This window comes from Nuphar pumila, chromosome 1, assembly GCF_984573655.1.
Source record: "Nuphar pumila chromosome 1, dmNupPumi1.hap1.1, whole genome shotgun sequence".
NCBI lineage: Eukaryota > Viridiplantae > Streptophyta > Magnoliopsida > Nymphaeales > Nymphaeaceae > Nuphar > Nuphar pumila.
This window is the reverse complement of record NC_143249.1, coordinates 117,871,428-117,890,156: the sequence shown is the minus strand read 5'-3', so window position 1 is coordinate 117,890,156 and position 18,729 is coordinate 117,871,428.

The window sequence follows — 18,729 nt, the reverse complement described above, 5'->3', positions numbered from 1 at the left end:
TGAACAAGATTCTATTGCTTATACTTTCGTGCATGATTACATAATTATTATTTCACACTAGCATTCAATATGGACATGTCAAACACATCAATTTATGCAACATTCATTCACACAGATGCATGCTCAAATATGTACCTACAACAATCACACTTCATATTCTGCTATATAAAATCATGACGAGTATAATCTCCAAACTACTATAAGAAAATCAGTTTTATTCCCATACATTCAAATCATGCACAACATGATCTCCGAACTACAATAACAACAATCCTACATATCCATAACTAAGTGGTATGTGTGAGCTGGAAAGTGTTGTATACAATAAAAATAAATTTATTGGGTGATGCATTTGCACCACATACTTACCAGGTCATTTATATGATTTGCATTTCACATTGCATTGCATTCAATGCACATTGGCTTATAGCTGTTTTGATACTTAGTGTAAGTATCATATTTTTAGTATATCCTACACTTAAATCAGTTAAACATATAGGCAACTATAGTACCCCTAGATATCCACAACTACGTATTGTGTGTGTGTATCACTTGTATTTGCAATTCAGTGAAGTATTTAACACAACAATTAATGCCTAAACATGCTCTCTACAAGTTCAATTAAAGAAGCGTACCTTAATAATGCGAAGAACAATGTATTGAAACCCAAAAGACTGAGGGGTTTCGAAGTCTGTAAAGACCGCTACCCAAGCAATACAACGAACCCTTCTTGTGCGATCATAAATGCCCAAAACTCCAAAAATGCAAATTACACCAAAATTAGCCAAAAATGACAAATTACCCTATAAACCATTACCAAGATTCATATAACACATAAATACACTCCAATAATTTATAAACTCTATTAAAAATATATTTAAATATAATTTATATATAAATAGTGATTTATAGCCTGAAATAGTTTTATAAATACAAATTATGCCCTAATTGGTCAAAATTGAACAAATAAACATGTAATATATCAATAAATGAAATAAAAAAAACTAGAAACACATTTTTAATTTGGAGATCAAGATATGAGTTCTTTATTTGTTAATAATCCTTAATAATTATGGGTTTTACATCCTACTCTCCTTAAAAGAAATTTCGTCCTTGAAATTTATACAATCATTCAAACAGGTGAAAGTATTCATCAAATGATTGATCATTCTTACCCAAACCATCTGGTAAATAAAAGATCATACAATAAATCTGAGTCTTAGGCATATTTTTAAGTTAACATCAACAACATTTCAAACATCACACATCATACAGGTCTTTCACATTTAATATTGACACATTTCATATATATGCATCAACAAGATTTAGAAACAGATACCTTACCTGCGACGATCGTCTTACTTGCATCTTTGTGGCCATTGTTACCAAACTACTTTCATATCACTTGTGACGCCCCCAAAATTTTAACCTTAATTTTTTTTCAAATATTGAAATTTTGAGACCATTTTTTTTTTCGATAAGTAAATTAGATCTTATAATGCAGAAACGGTTTTAAAAAATGGTTAAGACTTTGGGCGGGGTTACACTAAAGATAACAATCAAATCAAAATGTATGAGATATACACATTTTAAACCACATACAATATAAGACTAAAATATGAAGAGTTTTAATTTTATTTCAAATCAGAGTATAGAAACAATAGTTCAGTCTCTACATGATCAAGTACTTAAAATGAAAAGATCATGTCTACCAAGATTGCAAGAAAAGAGTGGATCCTCGAGGATGCAGCTCAACCAGTTCTTTGCTCAAACTACTCATCATACTTTACCTGCATTACCTGTCCTCCATAAAATGGGGCCAGACTCGCTAAAGTCTGGTAAAGCAACCAAAACTCAAACTTAAAGAAAATATATCAAGCATTTGAAGGTAAAAACATGATATATTATTCATCAATCGTCAAGTGATAGACAAGAAAATAATGTCTTATAAGTCATTTTCATTTCAAGCATTCGAACATAAAGTATTTAAAAGCATTTCATCACTTAATATTCTATTCAACCTTAATGCACATAATAAAGTATAATCTATATGCATTCAAGTCATACAAGTCATCACATAAATATATATGTATGTAAGACATTCAGATCATTGCATCATTTTCATATGCATTCATAATTCTTATAAACAATAAGTTAAATCACATTTGACCATTTTAACATGAAACACATAGACATACCTTCTAAGTAATTTAGTTAGATATTCATGATACACATCAATCATGATACATAGGTGTGATATATTTACTCAGACAATCATAATGCAATCATTTGCAATGAAACTATGTAAGTGTGATGTATCATTCACCTAATAAGTCAAAACTAATCATTTGTAGGCATTATGTGTCATTCACCTATACACTAACATAAGCGTCACAATCATAACCTCATATCAAGATCTAAAATTGATAATGATCTGATTCTCATATATGAGTTCAATATATAATCATGCTACAACAGAAAAGCCAAATCTATAGATTCATAACTGGCTATCTCAATTAACTCAGAAGATCATCACAATTCATTATAATATTTTATTTAATCATATAAATATTCACAAGATCTATGCCGGATCGCCTGGTCTAGGAAATGTACAACCACACAAGGAGTTACCACCCTAGATGGATGGTCTGCTTGGTCTTGGACAATGCATTTTCTTACAGGAATATATCGTCTTCATGGGCTACCCGCTCTTGGACAATCTTACCACTCTAGCCAGACTACCTGATTTGGTCATGCACACCTTCATAGAGAATCCTTTGGAAACAGTTTCTCAACAGGTACCATATCTAGTAAAAAATATTGTGATATATGCATCAATACAATTGACCACTCTTAGGGTTGATAGCCACTAACACGGACACAAGCATGTATACAATCAATATGCATCATATCATATGTCACTTTATATGATACTTACATCATAAAATTACATATTTAACTAATAAGGTTTCGTAAACCATAGTTTATTATTGAACTTAAACATTTATCACATGCATCAATAAATGTTGTCTGAGATGGTTTGTGCAGGTCACTTTTAGACCTTGAACAATAATGATAAAAAAAAGGGGGACATAGTACATGTGGGAGGAAGTATGAAAAGGAGACCAGTAAAGACTTTTTTTTTCTGTATATTAATTGCTATTATTGATTTGGGGTCTCTGCCCTCCTTTCGTCATGCTTTTGCATTTGCTTATTTCCTTAAGCATAAATTTTTACCATTAGATTGTTTGACTATTATCTTCATTATTGCTTGTAATCACTAAACATGACTTTTATAGATTCTTTAACATTGTTTGGTTTCTTGACCATATAAGAATAACCATTAAGGTTATAATTTAACTGCCATTTGAAAACTCATCTGCTTCAAACCCATACAGTTAGTTGGTGTGCCATCGATTCTCATGGTTCTTTCCATTGTGAGAAACACTTGAAAAATAGGGAACTATCCTTTTCCATATTATTGTTTATCTGTCTATCCTGAAGTGTCCCATTAGATTGTTTCTCTTCAAAACTAATGAGTATGTTTTCCTTAGATTGATTTTTTTACTTCTCTTTCTTTGCTATGTACAGGGGGGGGGGGCTGACAACTACATATGTTTTTGCTGTAAAGTGGATAGAGACTGGTGCAATACACTTTGGCATGACTGTTTCATATTATGAGTTTGTTAGTGATGGTAATTCATTAACCATGCTTTATTTACTAGTGAACATTTGATTCCTATTAAATAAATACTGGATGCTTCTAAAGCCCTTCTATTGCTTTGTTTTGTTGCACATGGTTCCCTATTGTCACATAAAAGAGTATATGTTAGCCTGATTCTCCTCTTGACATGGCTCATATTTGCTTTCTGCATTTTGTAGATGTAATAGACTTGGAATTGCCAACTTAGGTGGTCTTGCCACTAATGCAAGTATCTAAGAAATAAAACATGTGCATTCATTAAATAAAAAATTAACATTAACAACAAAATGCATATTAGCATTAATAATATCATGTCATAATTAGAAAATGCATTTTAGCATTAACAACCAAATGTTAATATATATATATATATATATATATATATATTAGAAAATGTATGTTTTCATTTTATCGGATTTGGGTATAGTTTTTCTTATAAAAATTGAGTTAAACCCGAATCTTGATCTGATAACTACATTACTTAGTCGGATTCAGGTTTGGACCCATTCATGTTAACATAGGTCCAACTAATGAGTTGTGGAGCCTGATTTAGAGTTTTTGCTCTTGCAGTAAGGGGAGTCCGGGGGCTCCCCCCCGGCGCGGGGGGTCGTGGGAGCAACGCCCCTCAAAAGTTTTTTTTTTGGGCTTATGTTTGAGACCTGGTGTCTTATGGATTAGACACAAATTTTTACTAGCAGCTTAGTTAAAACTGCGTAAAAAAAACCTTAATTTTTGGTCAAATGAGGACTTTGACCCTTATTAGACTAAAAAATTCAAGGCATGTATGTCTCGGCTTGAGGCACGCCTCGCCTCGAGGCATGCAATTCAAGGCGTATGAGGTGCATGCCTCGGAGCTGTTGCGCTTTGTACATGCACCTCAAGGTATAAAGACCCTCGCCTTGAGGCGAGGCATGCTTTTTGCACCTTGAGGCACATTTTTAATAACACTGACAGACAACATTTTAGGTCTATTTGAGTTCATTTTTTTCTTCTTTTTTTTTAAATTTTGTAACGGATTAACGATGGATATTATCCGTCGCTAATATTTAGCGATACATTTTTTGAAGTTTTGTGACAGATTATATTTCGTCACTAATTCTATCACTATTTTAGCGACAAAATTAGCAACGAAATATAATCCATCGAAAAACCAATTCAGTGCTTATTTAGCGACAGACTCGCGACGGAATATGACATTCGCTAATCCATCGCAAATTAGCAATGAAAGTAGCGACAGATAAGTTCTGTCGCTAATTAGCGACCAAGAAATTATAACGGACTATATCCAATGCTAACCTGTCGTCAATCCGTCTCTAAAATGTTTAGCGACGGATTGGTGATGGATTTGCGTCGGATATCGTCCGTCGCCAATCCATATTTTTTTTTTTTGTGAATGTGTCACACACACACACACACACACACATACAAACACACACACACACACATACACACACACATATATATTAATAGCATTCACACAAATCATGGTTCATTCATGAGAGCACCAGACGTATCAGTCCATGCATAACGGTATTTGCATAATCCTATCATGAACATGATTCTATCGCTCATGCTTTCGTGCATGATTACACAATTATTATTTTATACTAGCATTTAATATGGTCATGTCAAGCACATCAATTTATGCAACTTTCATTCACATAAATGCATGCTCAAACATGTACCTGCAACAATCACACTCTATATTCTGCTATCTAAAATCATGACGAGCATGATCTCTAAACTACGACAAGAAAATCACTTCTATTCTCATACATTCAAATCATGCTCAACATGATCATTGAACTACAATCACAATAGTCCTAGATATCCAAAACTAAATGGTGTGTGAGAGTAGAAAAGTATTGCATACAATAAAAATAAATTTATTGGGTGATGTATTTGCACTACATACTTACCACGGGCATTTACTCGATTTGTATTTTGCATTCAATGCACATTGGCTTATAGCTGTTTTGATACTTAGCGTAAGTATCACATTTTTAGTATATCCTGCACTCAAATCAGTTAAACATATAGGCAACCATAACACCTCTAGATATCTATAACTATGTGTTGTGTATGTGCATAACTTATATTTGCAATTCAGTGAAGTATTTAGCATAACATCATGCTTTCGCAATTAGTGCCTAAACATGGTCTCTACAAGTTCAGTTAAGGAAACTAACCTTAATAATGTGAAGAACAATGAATTGAAACCCAAAAGACCGAGGGGTTTCAAAGTTTGCAAAGATCGCTACCCAAGCAATATAACAAACCCTTCGTATGCGATCACAAAAGCAAAAAACTAAAAAAATACCAATTATACCAAGATTAGCCAACAATGACAAATTACCCTATAAACCATTACTAAGAGTCGCATAATACACAAATATACTGTAATAATTTATATATTTTATTAAAAATATATTTAAATATAATTTATATATAAATAAAAATTTATAGCCCAAAATAGTTCTATAAATGCAAATTATGCCTTGATTTGCCAGAAATGAACAAATGAACATGTAATATATCAATAAATGAAATTAAAAAACTAGAAACATATTTCTAATTTGGAGATAAAAAAATAAGTTCTTTATTCATTAACAATCCTTAAAAATTATGAGTTTTACATAAGGAGGATTTTCATTAAGTGTGTGTATGCATGCACCTTTTATTATTTAGAATTATGATGATGCATAAATTATATATTTTATTAACACATTTTCAATGCATAAATGCATCATCTATAGGTTAAGATCACACACTTAGGTGCACAATGATGTTAGGGAGCTCTGGTTCAAATTTCATCGAAATCAGAGTTAATTTGAAGGAATTAATGCATTTACAGTGTAGCGGATCAAATCTCGGAGCCGATTTAGAGGATTTGGATCCAAACGTCCATTTGGACCTTGGATCTGGATCAAAACACTTAGAGATTCACCCCAACCAACCCAATTCACGTTTTCATAAAACATTTTATGAAAACCCTCTGCAGAAAAAGGCGCCCAACAATTATTTTCTTTTTAACACTGTTTTTGTAAAAAACGCCTAAATAGCAAAATCGTGTATAGAGGGAGGTGACGCCCAGCTTGGAGACTGTCTTTGCTTTGATTTTCGTGCCCTAGGGGCACGATTCCTTTCAACTCCACCTTCTCCCAAGCCACCCATCTCATCCATCTTCTTCCTCATCCATGGTTGGCAATGGAAGTCATGCCAAACCAATGGAGATGTCGTCTTCTTCTCCCATTCTTTTCTTTTCAGATCTTGTCTCTCTTCTCCCCCTGCTAGAACTAACTTTTGCTTTGTTTCTTTGCAGCTGCAGCTGGAGTGTATCCATCATGGTGGAGGTCCCGCTCCTCCATGGTCGGCCGACCCTGAACCCCGGAGCACACCACTTGTGGATCCCTGCAAAGAAGACATTCAAAAGATATTAGACAGCATCACCGAGGTCCCTCGTGGCGTGGAATCAAGCAAAGTCCGCTCTCTTCTCCCCCTCAGTCGTCGGATCGCCCTGGAGGTTGGTTCTCTCATCCCTTTCTTCTAGATAGAACCTAATAATGTGCGTGAGTCTTGTGTTGTGTTTTTTCTGTATTTCGTCAGCCTTAGTATAGCTTTTGTTCATGCATAAACCAACATGTAGATTGTTTAGGTGTTTAGTTTTAGTTAAACGTTATTTTCAATCCATCGGCTAGTGGTTTTGGGTGTGTGCGTGTGCTTTGAATTTTCCAATCTGTAGATGTGCATTTTCCCATTATTTTTTCAGTTGTAGTTATGTCTGATTATGTTGAAAACAGTATAGCAGTTCAATTAGTTGTTTTAAGGTCTGAGTAGTTTATAGTTTTTAAGTTTAATATTTTGAGGATTGTTGAATATCAAATTGTGTTAGGATTATCTAAGGTAGATAGTATAATGTTAGTCGTAGGTATTGTTTACTGCAGTTTGTTAGTTTGTTACATTAGTTTCAAGCCGTCAATTATTGTTTAGATTTAAATAGATTTAATCGTGAATTAGATGTAGTTTTCATTTTACTCCATTAAGTGTTGTTGAAGATCAAAAGTTCTTATGTGCGTCTAGCTTAGAGTTTATTTTCTATTCATTTGATTTCAGCTGTAGCGTTTTCTATATATATTAGTAGCATAAAATTATTTCAGTTAGTTAAATTAAGTGATTTGTTATGTAATTTTAAGATAGTTTTCATAGGGGAGTAGCTTTAGTTTTAGATTAAATTTTAGTTTGTTTTAAAAGAGTCGATTGTAGTGGATTTGATTTTAGCATTTTCTGTTTTGATTCTAGCTTAGTCGATTTCTGTTTTAACGTGTAGGTGTTAGTTATGTAGTTAAAATAATTTTGCATCTTGTAGCTTTAAAAGTTCATTTTTTAATCGTTGGTTAAGGTAGTATAATTTAGTTTTGAGTAGAGTATGTTCTTAGTTTCATATAATGTTTGGTGTTTTCATTTAGATTCAATGTCATATTTGTTTAGTTTTGATGTAGGTAAAATTCTGTAGAAAATAGCATATTGATTTCAACGTTAGATATATTTGACATTAGATATAGGCATAGGATAATTAGTATGTTTGATTTCATGATTTTTGTTTTATTCAAATTAGCATTAACTTAGTATGTCGATTTTGATTTAGCATTTAAAGTAGTTGTATTCTTCTAATTAGTATTTTCCACTCTTGTCCCTTGAGTTAGGTGTGCCTAGGTTAATTTAGCTATGTTGACTTTATACTATAGTAGATAATTATGTAGGTTTGAATTTTAGATAAGGGGCAATATTGTACTTTCAGTGGAAATCCGTTTTTGGTAGAAAGCCATTCCATTCAATTTCGTGGATTGCATTTAAGGAAATCTTCATTTTCCAGCCCAGTTATAAATGAGCTACTTTTTCCAATGAGGCAACCCTTTGGAATTCCAAAAGTCCTCCTAAAAGTGTCTACACGTTTTGGGCAAGATTTGAAATTCTAAATATCATTTAAAGCCAATCCAAAAACGTGTGATGCTTTGAGAAATGTTTTCAAAAAGAAATTAATGTTTGGAGTGAAACAATGAAATTCTAATGGGCCATCCAGCTGGACGGTTTTTGAAATGAAGAGTTTTCCTAATAAGCTATTAATGTGTGAATATAAAGGAGGTGGCCCCTACCAAATTCGTGTATTATCATATTTAAAGTCCTAGTATTCCTTTCCTAGTTTAATGTAGCATAGAATTAATGCTAATTAATTTAGTAAGTTGTGTAATAGTTTAGATTAGAGAAATCGTGTATTCTATTTAGGTTAATATTTATTGAATTAGATTAGGTCTAATAAAGTCGTGTGTTAAGTTTTAGGAAAGTTCTTTTATTATATGATATCACTATTAGTGTTAGTTTAGCATAGTAGTGTCTAATTTAGATAGAGTAAATGTTAGTTATTTCCTCACTTGTCAATTTTAATGAATAGTCTTTATTCCCCAGGTAGATATTAGTCCAACTAAGGGTGGCGTGGACCCTATTCAAATCCCTATCTTAAACCGTCCCCTAGTTAACTGTAGTTAGTTAACCCTAACCTTAGTTAATTTGTAGGTAACCTTAGTTAGACTAACCTGAGATAATTAATTTTCCTAACTTTAGTTAACCCTAGTTACTCTATTTAACCTTAGTTAGTAGTTAGTTAATTCTAACCGTAGTTAGTATCTAACCTTAGGTAGTTAGTCTAGTTAATTAATTAATCCTAACCGACCCTAATTAGTAACTAACCTAGTTAACCCTAGCTAGTAATTAACCTTAGTTAGATATTAATTATAGATAGCTTACCATATCCTTAACTTAGGTAATTAATTCCTAACCCTAGTCAACTTAACTCTATTTAGATTAACATTAGGTAGTATTCGTGTTTTAATTAGGTTTTAGAATTAACAATAGGTTAGTTAGTTAATTAATAGTGAGGTTAGATAGAATATATATTAGGATTAATTAGAGTAGTTAGTTATATAGTCTAATTAACATAGTATCTTAGTTAGGTTAGATTAGAATTAATGATGTGTTTAGATTAGGGATAATCTTAGTCCTGTAGTTCTTTTATTAATTTTATTAATTGGTTTAATTGTAGTTATTTTATGTAGTTTAACAGTAGTTTAGATTAGGTTAGGACTGTTTTTGTCTGCGTTTAAATGTTTTAATGTCATTAGTGGATTTAAATAAATGAATAGTGCACTGAATTTCAAAACTAATTTCTACCCGATCGTGCACTCATCATTTCATGTGGATTTTTCTCGAGTTTTCTAAAAATTATTTTTATATTCTCCACATCTGTGTTAACTGTCTGCAGACCAAATTTCAGCTCGATCCGAGTTGATTTGGTCTGTGTTTTAAGCGTTTTATAAAAACAGCTTTTTCGGATTTTGAAATTTCGGGTCCTGCAATTTTCCAAATTATCCTAATTTTGAAACGCTTCGATCTGGAGATCCAGAATGTATTTTTCAAATCTGTAAAATGTGTCAATTTTTTGGATCTGTCTTTTACAATATAAAAGTGGTTTCATGAATTTTGGAAATCGTTTGATTCCTCAAAACTGTAAATTGTGAGAAGCTGTCAGAGTCAATTTTTGCCTTCTTTAGGGACAAAATAGTCTTTTATGTAATTGTTTGATTTCGTGTAGTTTTAGTGTGTTCTAGTATTGTAGTTAGTGAATTAGAGTTAATTATATTAATTAGAGGTGTTTTGTTTAGTTAGTTTAGTTAGTTAGTGTAATTTTAGTTTTCTGTAGCTATTTAATTGTAATTTAATTTCTGTATTAGTTTAATACTAGTTGTAGATGTAAAGTAGATTTAATTTTTATCAGTTTACTGACTTTATGTTTTTATTATGTAGGTTGATAAGTCAGAACAGGTTCACAGGTGTAATTCAATTATGAAGTGCAACTGCACTTGTGGTGAAAAGACAGTTTTGCCCCTGGAGATCTGCAGAAGACTTAGCCTCCTACTGTAGTTATTTTCATAGTTTAGATTGTTATTTGATTTAAATTGTAATATTGACATAGATTGTAAACTTTGTGATATTAATAAAGTGTTATTTTAGAATTAATTCAGAAGTATCCTGTTCCCTGTGGATTCGACCCATACTCGCCACTTAGGTGGAAAGTCGGATTTTTATATCTTTGGTTGACAATTTTCCCTTGTTTTCATTGAAAATTATGTTTTAAAAATACCATCTCCAAAAGTACAACCAAATTACACTGACACTTTTTGGCCTTTATGAACACTTTGCTTATGAAGGCAGATCCCGACCATCACATATCTCATGCATATGAGCACACATAATTAAATTTATGCTTTTCAACATAGATCATAAGCTATACATAACACAGTGCTCAAATCAGACTACATAGGTTCCTCGAACCTTGGCTCTATCTTAAGTCATACTTTATCTCATGCATGCACATCATGGAACATGGTCGATAGGGTTTCACAAACCCTAGCTCTAATGTTGAGCTAAACATTTATCAGAATCAAATTGTCAAGCGGGCACAAGATAATACATGTAATCATTGCATGTGAACTAGCACCTCATTCACTTAGATTATCATAAATGAAACAAAATTGAGAGTCAACTTTGAAATGACTAGAGTGAACCCTTGCTGAAGTATCAAAGTCAGGAGTCGACTCTTGGAGTGCAGGAGTCGACTTTAAGGTCACAGTTTAGATCATGAGTGGACTCTTGCATGATAGGAGTCAACCCTTATAGGTTACTGAATTTAAATATCTAAGTAGGGGTCAACTCGTCATCCTCGGGGTCAACCCTTGCTTGATAAACATTAATTGTAAGTGTCAAGAGTCGATTCTTGATAGAGCATGAGTCGACCCTACCAAAATGTAGACATTACAAGCAGGGGTTACTCATGATTGCTTGGGTCAACCTTTGCATCACAAGCAGGGGTCAACTCAGAAGTGCAGACATTGACCCTGATAGTTTATCAAAAATAACTTTCTTATCAGGGGTCAACTCAACAGTGCAAGGGTGCACCCTTGATGTACAAAATTGAATTTTAGCACATAAGAGTCAACTCGTGCAATGAATGAGTTGACCCTCAAGGCTATTTAATAGAAATTTAGCTGCAGAAGTTAATTCTTGCGAAGCCTGAGTTGACTCACCAGTTTTTTGTATTGCAGTATAACAGTAGAAGTTGATTGAGGCAAAGTATGAGTTAACTCAATAGGCTTTTGGATAGAAGCTTACTAGCATGGGTCCTCCTGCAAAGCATGAGTGGACTCACCACGCTTCTGCACAATAATCAAACAGTAGGGGTCAACTCATGCAATGTGAGAGTCGACCCACCAGGCTTTTTGAACAAAAACAAAATAGCGTGGGTCGACTCAAAGTGAGAGTTGACCCAATAGGCTTTTTGACATAACTTATTTAGCAGGGGTCAACTCTTGCAGAGCATGAGTCGACCCTCGAATGCGTAAAAATGCAATGTTTCATGACATCATATATGCATAAAACAACACATGGATTTTATGAGCATTTGACATAAAATCCTATGAACAAGATTTGGAGGTGTAGTGCCAATGAAGGTGTTGTGAAAAGACTTGGCAAAAATGGTGGCAAAGAGGGTGTAAAGTGCAAGTGACTGGGATGGTGTGGAAGGCAGCGGTGAAGGCTGCACAAGAAGGCAGAATGGGTGGTGAAGAGGGTGGCGTAATAGATGCTGACCTGATGGCTTGCCAAAAATAGCAGAGAGGAGAAAGAAAGTGGTGGGGTTCCCTGGCCAACTAAAGAGGAAGGAGGTGGTGATAAGGGCGGTGGTGTAAGCAGCAAGGTGGTGGTAGCAATGGTGGAGCAATAGGCGGCAACCTATTTTCTCGCTAGAAAAGCTGAGAGAGGGAGAGGGAAGAGCAGTCGGGTGAGGGTGGTTGGGGAGTCGGTTAAGCAACACCATCACTGATGTGGTGGTGGTGGAGCTGGGCTGAAGAAGCAAGAGGGAGAGGAAAGAGCTGGGGAGAGAGTGAGGAGGGAGAGAGAGTTTATAGGAGAGGTGGAGTGAGTCGAGAGTTAAAGAGAGGAAGAGAGATGTGTAGCAAGGGAGGGGCCTGGTGCCTTTAAATAGGGAAGGGGGCTGGTTCGTGGGTTGCCACAAGTGGTAGCCCACCCAGCCAACTTCCCCTAACACAATTACCCATATGCCCATGGCATGTGGGGCAAATAGCTAAATACCAAAATGAACTCTCCATGGAACCCCATATACCATTTTGCCCTTAATATTTCATTTTAATTACAAACCCATCCTTACTTTTAAATAATCTAAATATATATGAAAAAGTTTTGGTTTGGATTTTGTGGATCCAATTCCAAACTGACTAGTATTATATATATATACCATATAATAAAAGTTTATTAAAAACTTATTTTAATCCTATTTAACACTAATATGGACCTAATTCTTTTTATATTAAGGATCCACAAAGTGGATCCATTTATGTCTGTATGAGATAACTCTCTTGTCTATTGCCCAAATTAAATCCACTTTTCTTCTTGGATCGGTTCCATCAAATGGGTCTAAAAGTAATTTGAGTTGCTTGGGTTTCTTTTATTATTTGTAACTGGTATTTGTCTGAAAAATTATAAAACATATCGAGAACTAATAATTAATTTATCAGGGTGAACATCATGTTACTCAAAAAAATTCTCATTTATTTATTGAATAAGGTATAAAATTTTGAAGCTATTACATCAATGGTAGTCATGTCCCTTTCTCCGGGACCGGGGAAAAGCCATCCTTTGGGCTATAAAGTAACCCTCAGAGCCGAAGAGTACCGCTTACTCTCTCCTGGTAAGCACAAGAAAACTAATTTGTATTTCACATTTATTTTATTAATTGTCTAATCAATTTATGGATTTAACACATTTAACCCACCCATGGGGTCCATAGCCTCCAACTAGGGCTCGTGCATTGCCTCACTTAGGGCACAACATTGGTTTCAACAACTACAAGCTCTCTTTTGAGCATTCAAGTGTGCATGCATCTTCCATACCTTACAGCACAACATAGCACCCATTTACATTATGATGCACATCATAAAAGTACTTTGCATGTCTCCTAATCATGCAATACATCAAAGCATCATGCATACATTACATTCAAGCTATGTATCAAAATAATATACCATATATGCATTAAAGAATACGAATCATGCATAAAATCCAAAGTATAATTCAACGTCACACTAGGCCCATGTGCATCGCATAAACAAGTCAATTTTAAACAAACTGCACCTCTGAATGGTTTCACATATTCTTAATTCAGAATTGTGTGGACAAAATTTTACCCAACTTGTAAAATCTACTGACAATTATAAACTAAATATTTGATCCTCAAATTAATTCAGTGTATTCACATACATCTTATCTGAATACAGACAAAAACCTAACCTCAAAATCATTACAGATGAATTTGTAAAAATTTAATAATGATGATCTATTTTTTGTTCATAGAATAGGCCTATCTGGACCTGTCCGTCCATTGTAAGCTCCAACAAGGCATCATAAATAATAAAGTAAATTCATGTAATTTTATAGAGAGTAGATTGATATGTCTACAACAAGTATAAAAAAACTAGAACAAAAAATATTACCAAATATTAATTAAAAATTTTGAACACCATGTAACTTCTGCCCCTGGACAGGACAAAATATAGAAAAATATAGAATCTAGGCCATCTTATCCGATTTTTGTTTCTCAAATCATGATGAACAAAAACACAATTTTTATCACAGGTTCATATACATATCAAGCATCAACCACAAAAGGATTAGATCAAACTAATGCAAAATCGAAAGGATATGATTTTTTGGACAGATTCTCTATATCAAAACAAGTTTACTGTTCCAGACAGATTCTCTATATCAACTTATAAAGGTCATATCTCACTTATCTAAAATTAGATGAGTGCAAGGTTTGGATTGAAATCTCCTTCTACGTGACTAGATTGTCATTATAATTTTTCAAAAAAATTTATGATATATTTAATAGAAATCAAATTTACAAACAGACTGGTCGGATTAAGATTTCAGACAAACATGTTATTTCAAGAAATACAACAAGAAATCAAGCCTACACCAAGATCACCATGAAAATCCCCGCAAAATGATTTTGATATATTAAATCACTATAGAATAATACTTAAAAACATATAAACATGCTTTTCATACATATCTATGAATAAAAACATGATTCCATATACAAAACACATTAAAATAACATAGAATATAGTCATTTTATAAAACCGATCTCTCAAAAACTGATTTCGGGTTTTGAAATCACGAAATCACGAAATCACATCAAGGCAAATCATACTCAGATCTGGACCAATATTTAATCGCGGGATGTATAGAAAACTCGTCTCCATGCATAGATCATGTACCCTAGCCCATACATGCATCCAAAGTTAGTAAAACCCTACCTCGAAATAGTTGGGTCTATGAGTCCTTCGTCTTCACCATATCAGATCGTCCCTAAGCTCCACCACCAATGGATGTATAGCCCCACCTTGAAGCTCTAATAGAGGTCTACACCTAGGGTTGAGGAAAGAAGAGGGTAGAGAGAGATGGTCAAAACTGAGTAAGGAGTTTTCTCTTCTTCTTTTAAAGATTTTCCTAGAGTCCCTCTCCCAAAGAGACTCATACCTCTATATGAACTCTATCCTTCCAAGAGGCTTACAAATATAAAAACTCAACCAAATTTAGAGAGAGATGGTCAAAACTGAGTAAAAGGTTTTCTCTTCTTCTTTTATAGATTTTCCTAGAGTCCCTCTCCCAAAGAGACTCATACCTCTATAAGAACTCTATCCTTCCAAGAAGCTTACAAATATAAAGACTCAACCAAATTTGACATTTAAATAATCAATTTGATAGCCCTCAAAATGTAGATCAATGTGGTGGTCTTCAATTTAATCGTATATACACAAATCAACTGAGAAAAATAGTCAATGCTGGAAAACATTGATTTTTGACCTGCAATTAGGCACGAACTTCGGCTAATAATAGAACACTCAAATCACCATCAATTAGGGCATACAAATAGTTGATCTTGATGACCATGAGATAAGGAACATTAAAGTTGACTCTAATTTAATTGATGAGCTTTTGATCGACCAAATTATTTTCCAGAACAGTAATAACATTGTTCGGAGAGTCCTACCTTATGGATCCAATATACCAATTTAAATCCAAATTCAAATTAAGGTTTATTTATTAGAATATTCAATATCTGTCTATTAGATTATCCGAGATCCATTTATTAGACCCAAGTTTTAAAATTATAATTATCCAAATCCACTCTAAATTAAATCCTAAATTAAACCCAAATTGAAATTCAACTTAAATGGAAATTCAACTTAAAATGAAACACTAAACTAAATTAACTTCTAACTAAAATGCAAACAATAATTTAAAATTAATTGAGATTAAATATAAATTAAATTCAAGATATTATTTTAAATAAAAATTATCTTTATTCTTCATAAAATTTTCTAAAATTCATGGGTTTTACATCCTACCTCCCTTAAAGAAATTTGGTTATGGTTACATACCAATTAACTCTGGGTTTTAAAAATTATGACTATTTAAATAAAAATCTAGCAAGAATTCAACATGAATTTTATCTTTATTTCTTAGAAAATTATAAAAAATTCTCAGGTGTTACATCATTTCTCCTAAAACAAATTTCATCCTTGAAATTTGATACACGAACTACTCAATAAACTATCCTCGAGTTCCTATATACATTCCTCAATGCCATGATTATTAGATTTGGGTTGAATCTACTGATGAAATCTTTCTCGAATTTCAGTCTTTTCTCACCTATTTCTATGTTTATCCCTAGTACATAGGTTACCTATATATAATTATAACCAACTGTATTATATTCATCTAACATGTGGGTCAAAGGTTTAATGTTTACTCATAATTGTCTAGAAAAATTTACAGGTTATAACTGAAAGTGGTTACACCATGCTTCTGTTGTGCCACTTTGATTTTCATAACCTATCAAAATAGTCTTATTGACTAATGAAGCACCTAATACCTACTCACCTTTTCTCAGTTGCTCTGTTGTAGAAACATAGACATGTCTCGTGATCTTCTTTTGACCTTGCAGCTGCTGACCATCAAGTGCTCTACCTTGTTCATCCTATGCCACCTTCTTAGGACACTCCTTGATGAAATGTCCTATCGCACCACAATAAAGACAAGCATCTGTCTCATAACAGCATGGGCCCTTCGCATGGTGCCAATTGCACCTCAGGTAGACGTCGATCTGGGGCTGCTGGTAGGTGTTTCCTCCCTGCTGAACTCATGGCCTCTCGGCTAGTGATGCTTGGTTCTTGCCTCCAAATTCCTTACAAGTGTTGCCTCCACTACCTCCTGCCTGCTGAAACTCCTTGCGCTAAGCCTTCCTAGTAGACTCCCAGCCTGCATTCAACAAAATAGCCAGCTCCATAGTCTAGTTTAGATTCTACAACATACTAATAAGGACTTTAGCCCTTAATCTATCTCTCAAACCATGAACATACTTCCGGGCATGAGACTCATCTGTAGCATATGTATGTAGGTAGTACTTCTTCAAGTGTCTGAACTTTGTGGTGTACTCTGCCACACTCATGTCACCCTACTCGAGCTCAAGGAACTCCTGCTTCTTTTAATCTTGTGCATCCCATGAGAAGTAAGTCTTAATAAACACCTCTAAAAACTATGCCCACATCAGAGTCTAGCGTGTAACGAACAGTCTCCCACGAGCTCAAACTAGCCTCATTCAGCCGGTACATGACAAACACTACTTTTCTAGCCTCAGAAACCTCCAAAACTTGGAAGATTTCACCAATCGCTCGAATCCACTCTTTTGTTGCGTTAGGATTCTCCTTCCTAGTGAAGGTTGGTGGATTATTGATGCATATGTCATAATTTCATACATGCATTACATGATTTTCATTTATTCATGTTTTGCCATAATTGCCAATATGTATCATCAGATCTTTATTCATCTATTCCTTCATATGCCACCATTATATACATATATTACAAATATCTCCTTTCACTCATTCATTTGTATACCATCATTGCATAAATACATCACATGATTTATATACATTATTCCTGGATAAGTCATAATTGTATTCATGCATAACAAAACGTCCATTCACTCATACACTTATATACTATAACTGTAAATATGCATTATTTGATTTTTATTCATATATGCATGTACATACCATAAATATAAACATGCATCATTCATCATTCATTTATTTAGGGTGCCTTGACTTGTCCCTATTTCAGGGACACCAATATCACCAAAGACTCATCTATAACTTGTCCTAGACAAGTCAGAATCCAAAACAAGACAAAATTTGTCCATTTAGAACCCAAATCTTTTATAAAATAATTTAAAAATCATTTTTATTCTTAGAAAAATTCAAAAAATTTAATGGAACATTCCCTGATGTATCCTCGACACACCGAGGGTATTTCCCAATTTATGAAATCCATAACTATGGCAAAATGTATTTTTTTTCCAAACTGGGTAAAAGTTGTCCCTGTCTGAGACATTTTTTAACACCTTCCAGTACAAGATTTTTACAAAAGAAACTCAGTTGTTAAAAATTCTAAATTTTTAACCATAAAATGAGCACAAATAGTAGTCATCTCAAAAAAATTGCCATAAATTAATTCAGCATATTTAGACTTCAAATACCCCCTCAATTCATTGCCAAACTGGAATAGGAGAGAATGGGTGGTTCTGCCCTCTATTCTAGACACACCACATTCACCAGTTTTTTTCTAATTTATCAGAACTTCTATAATTTTTAAATTTTTTATAAAATATAGTAGGCATACCACAAATCATGCATAAAAATTAGCAAATCTAAATTTAACCACTAGCATGCTCAAATCAATTTTATAAAACTTGTTATGCACAAAAAGTTGAATTCTGCAAGTTCAGTTCATATTTTTGGCAATCCTTGTTATAGAATTTATTTTGGCCA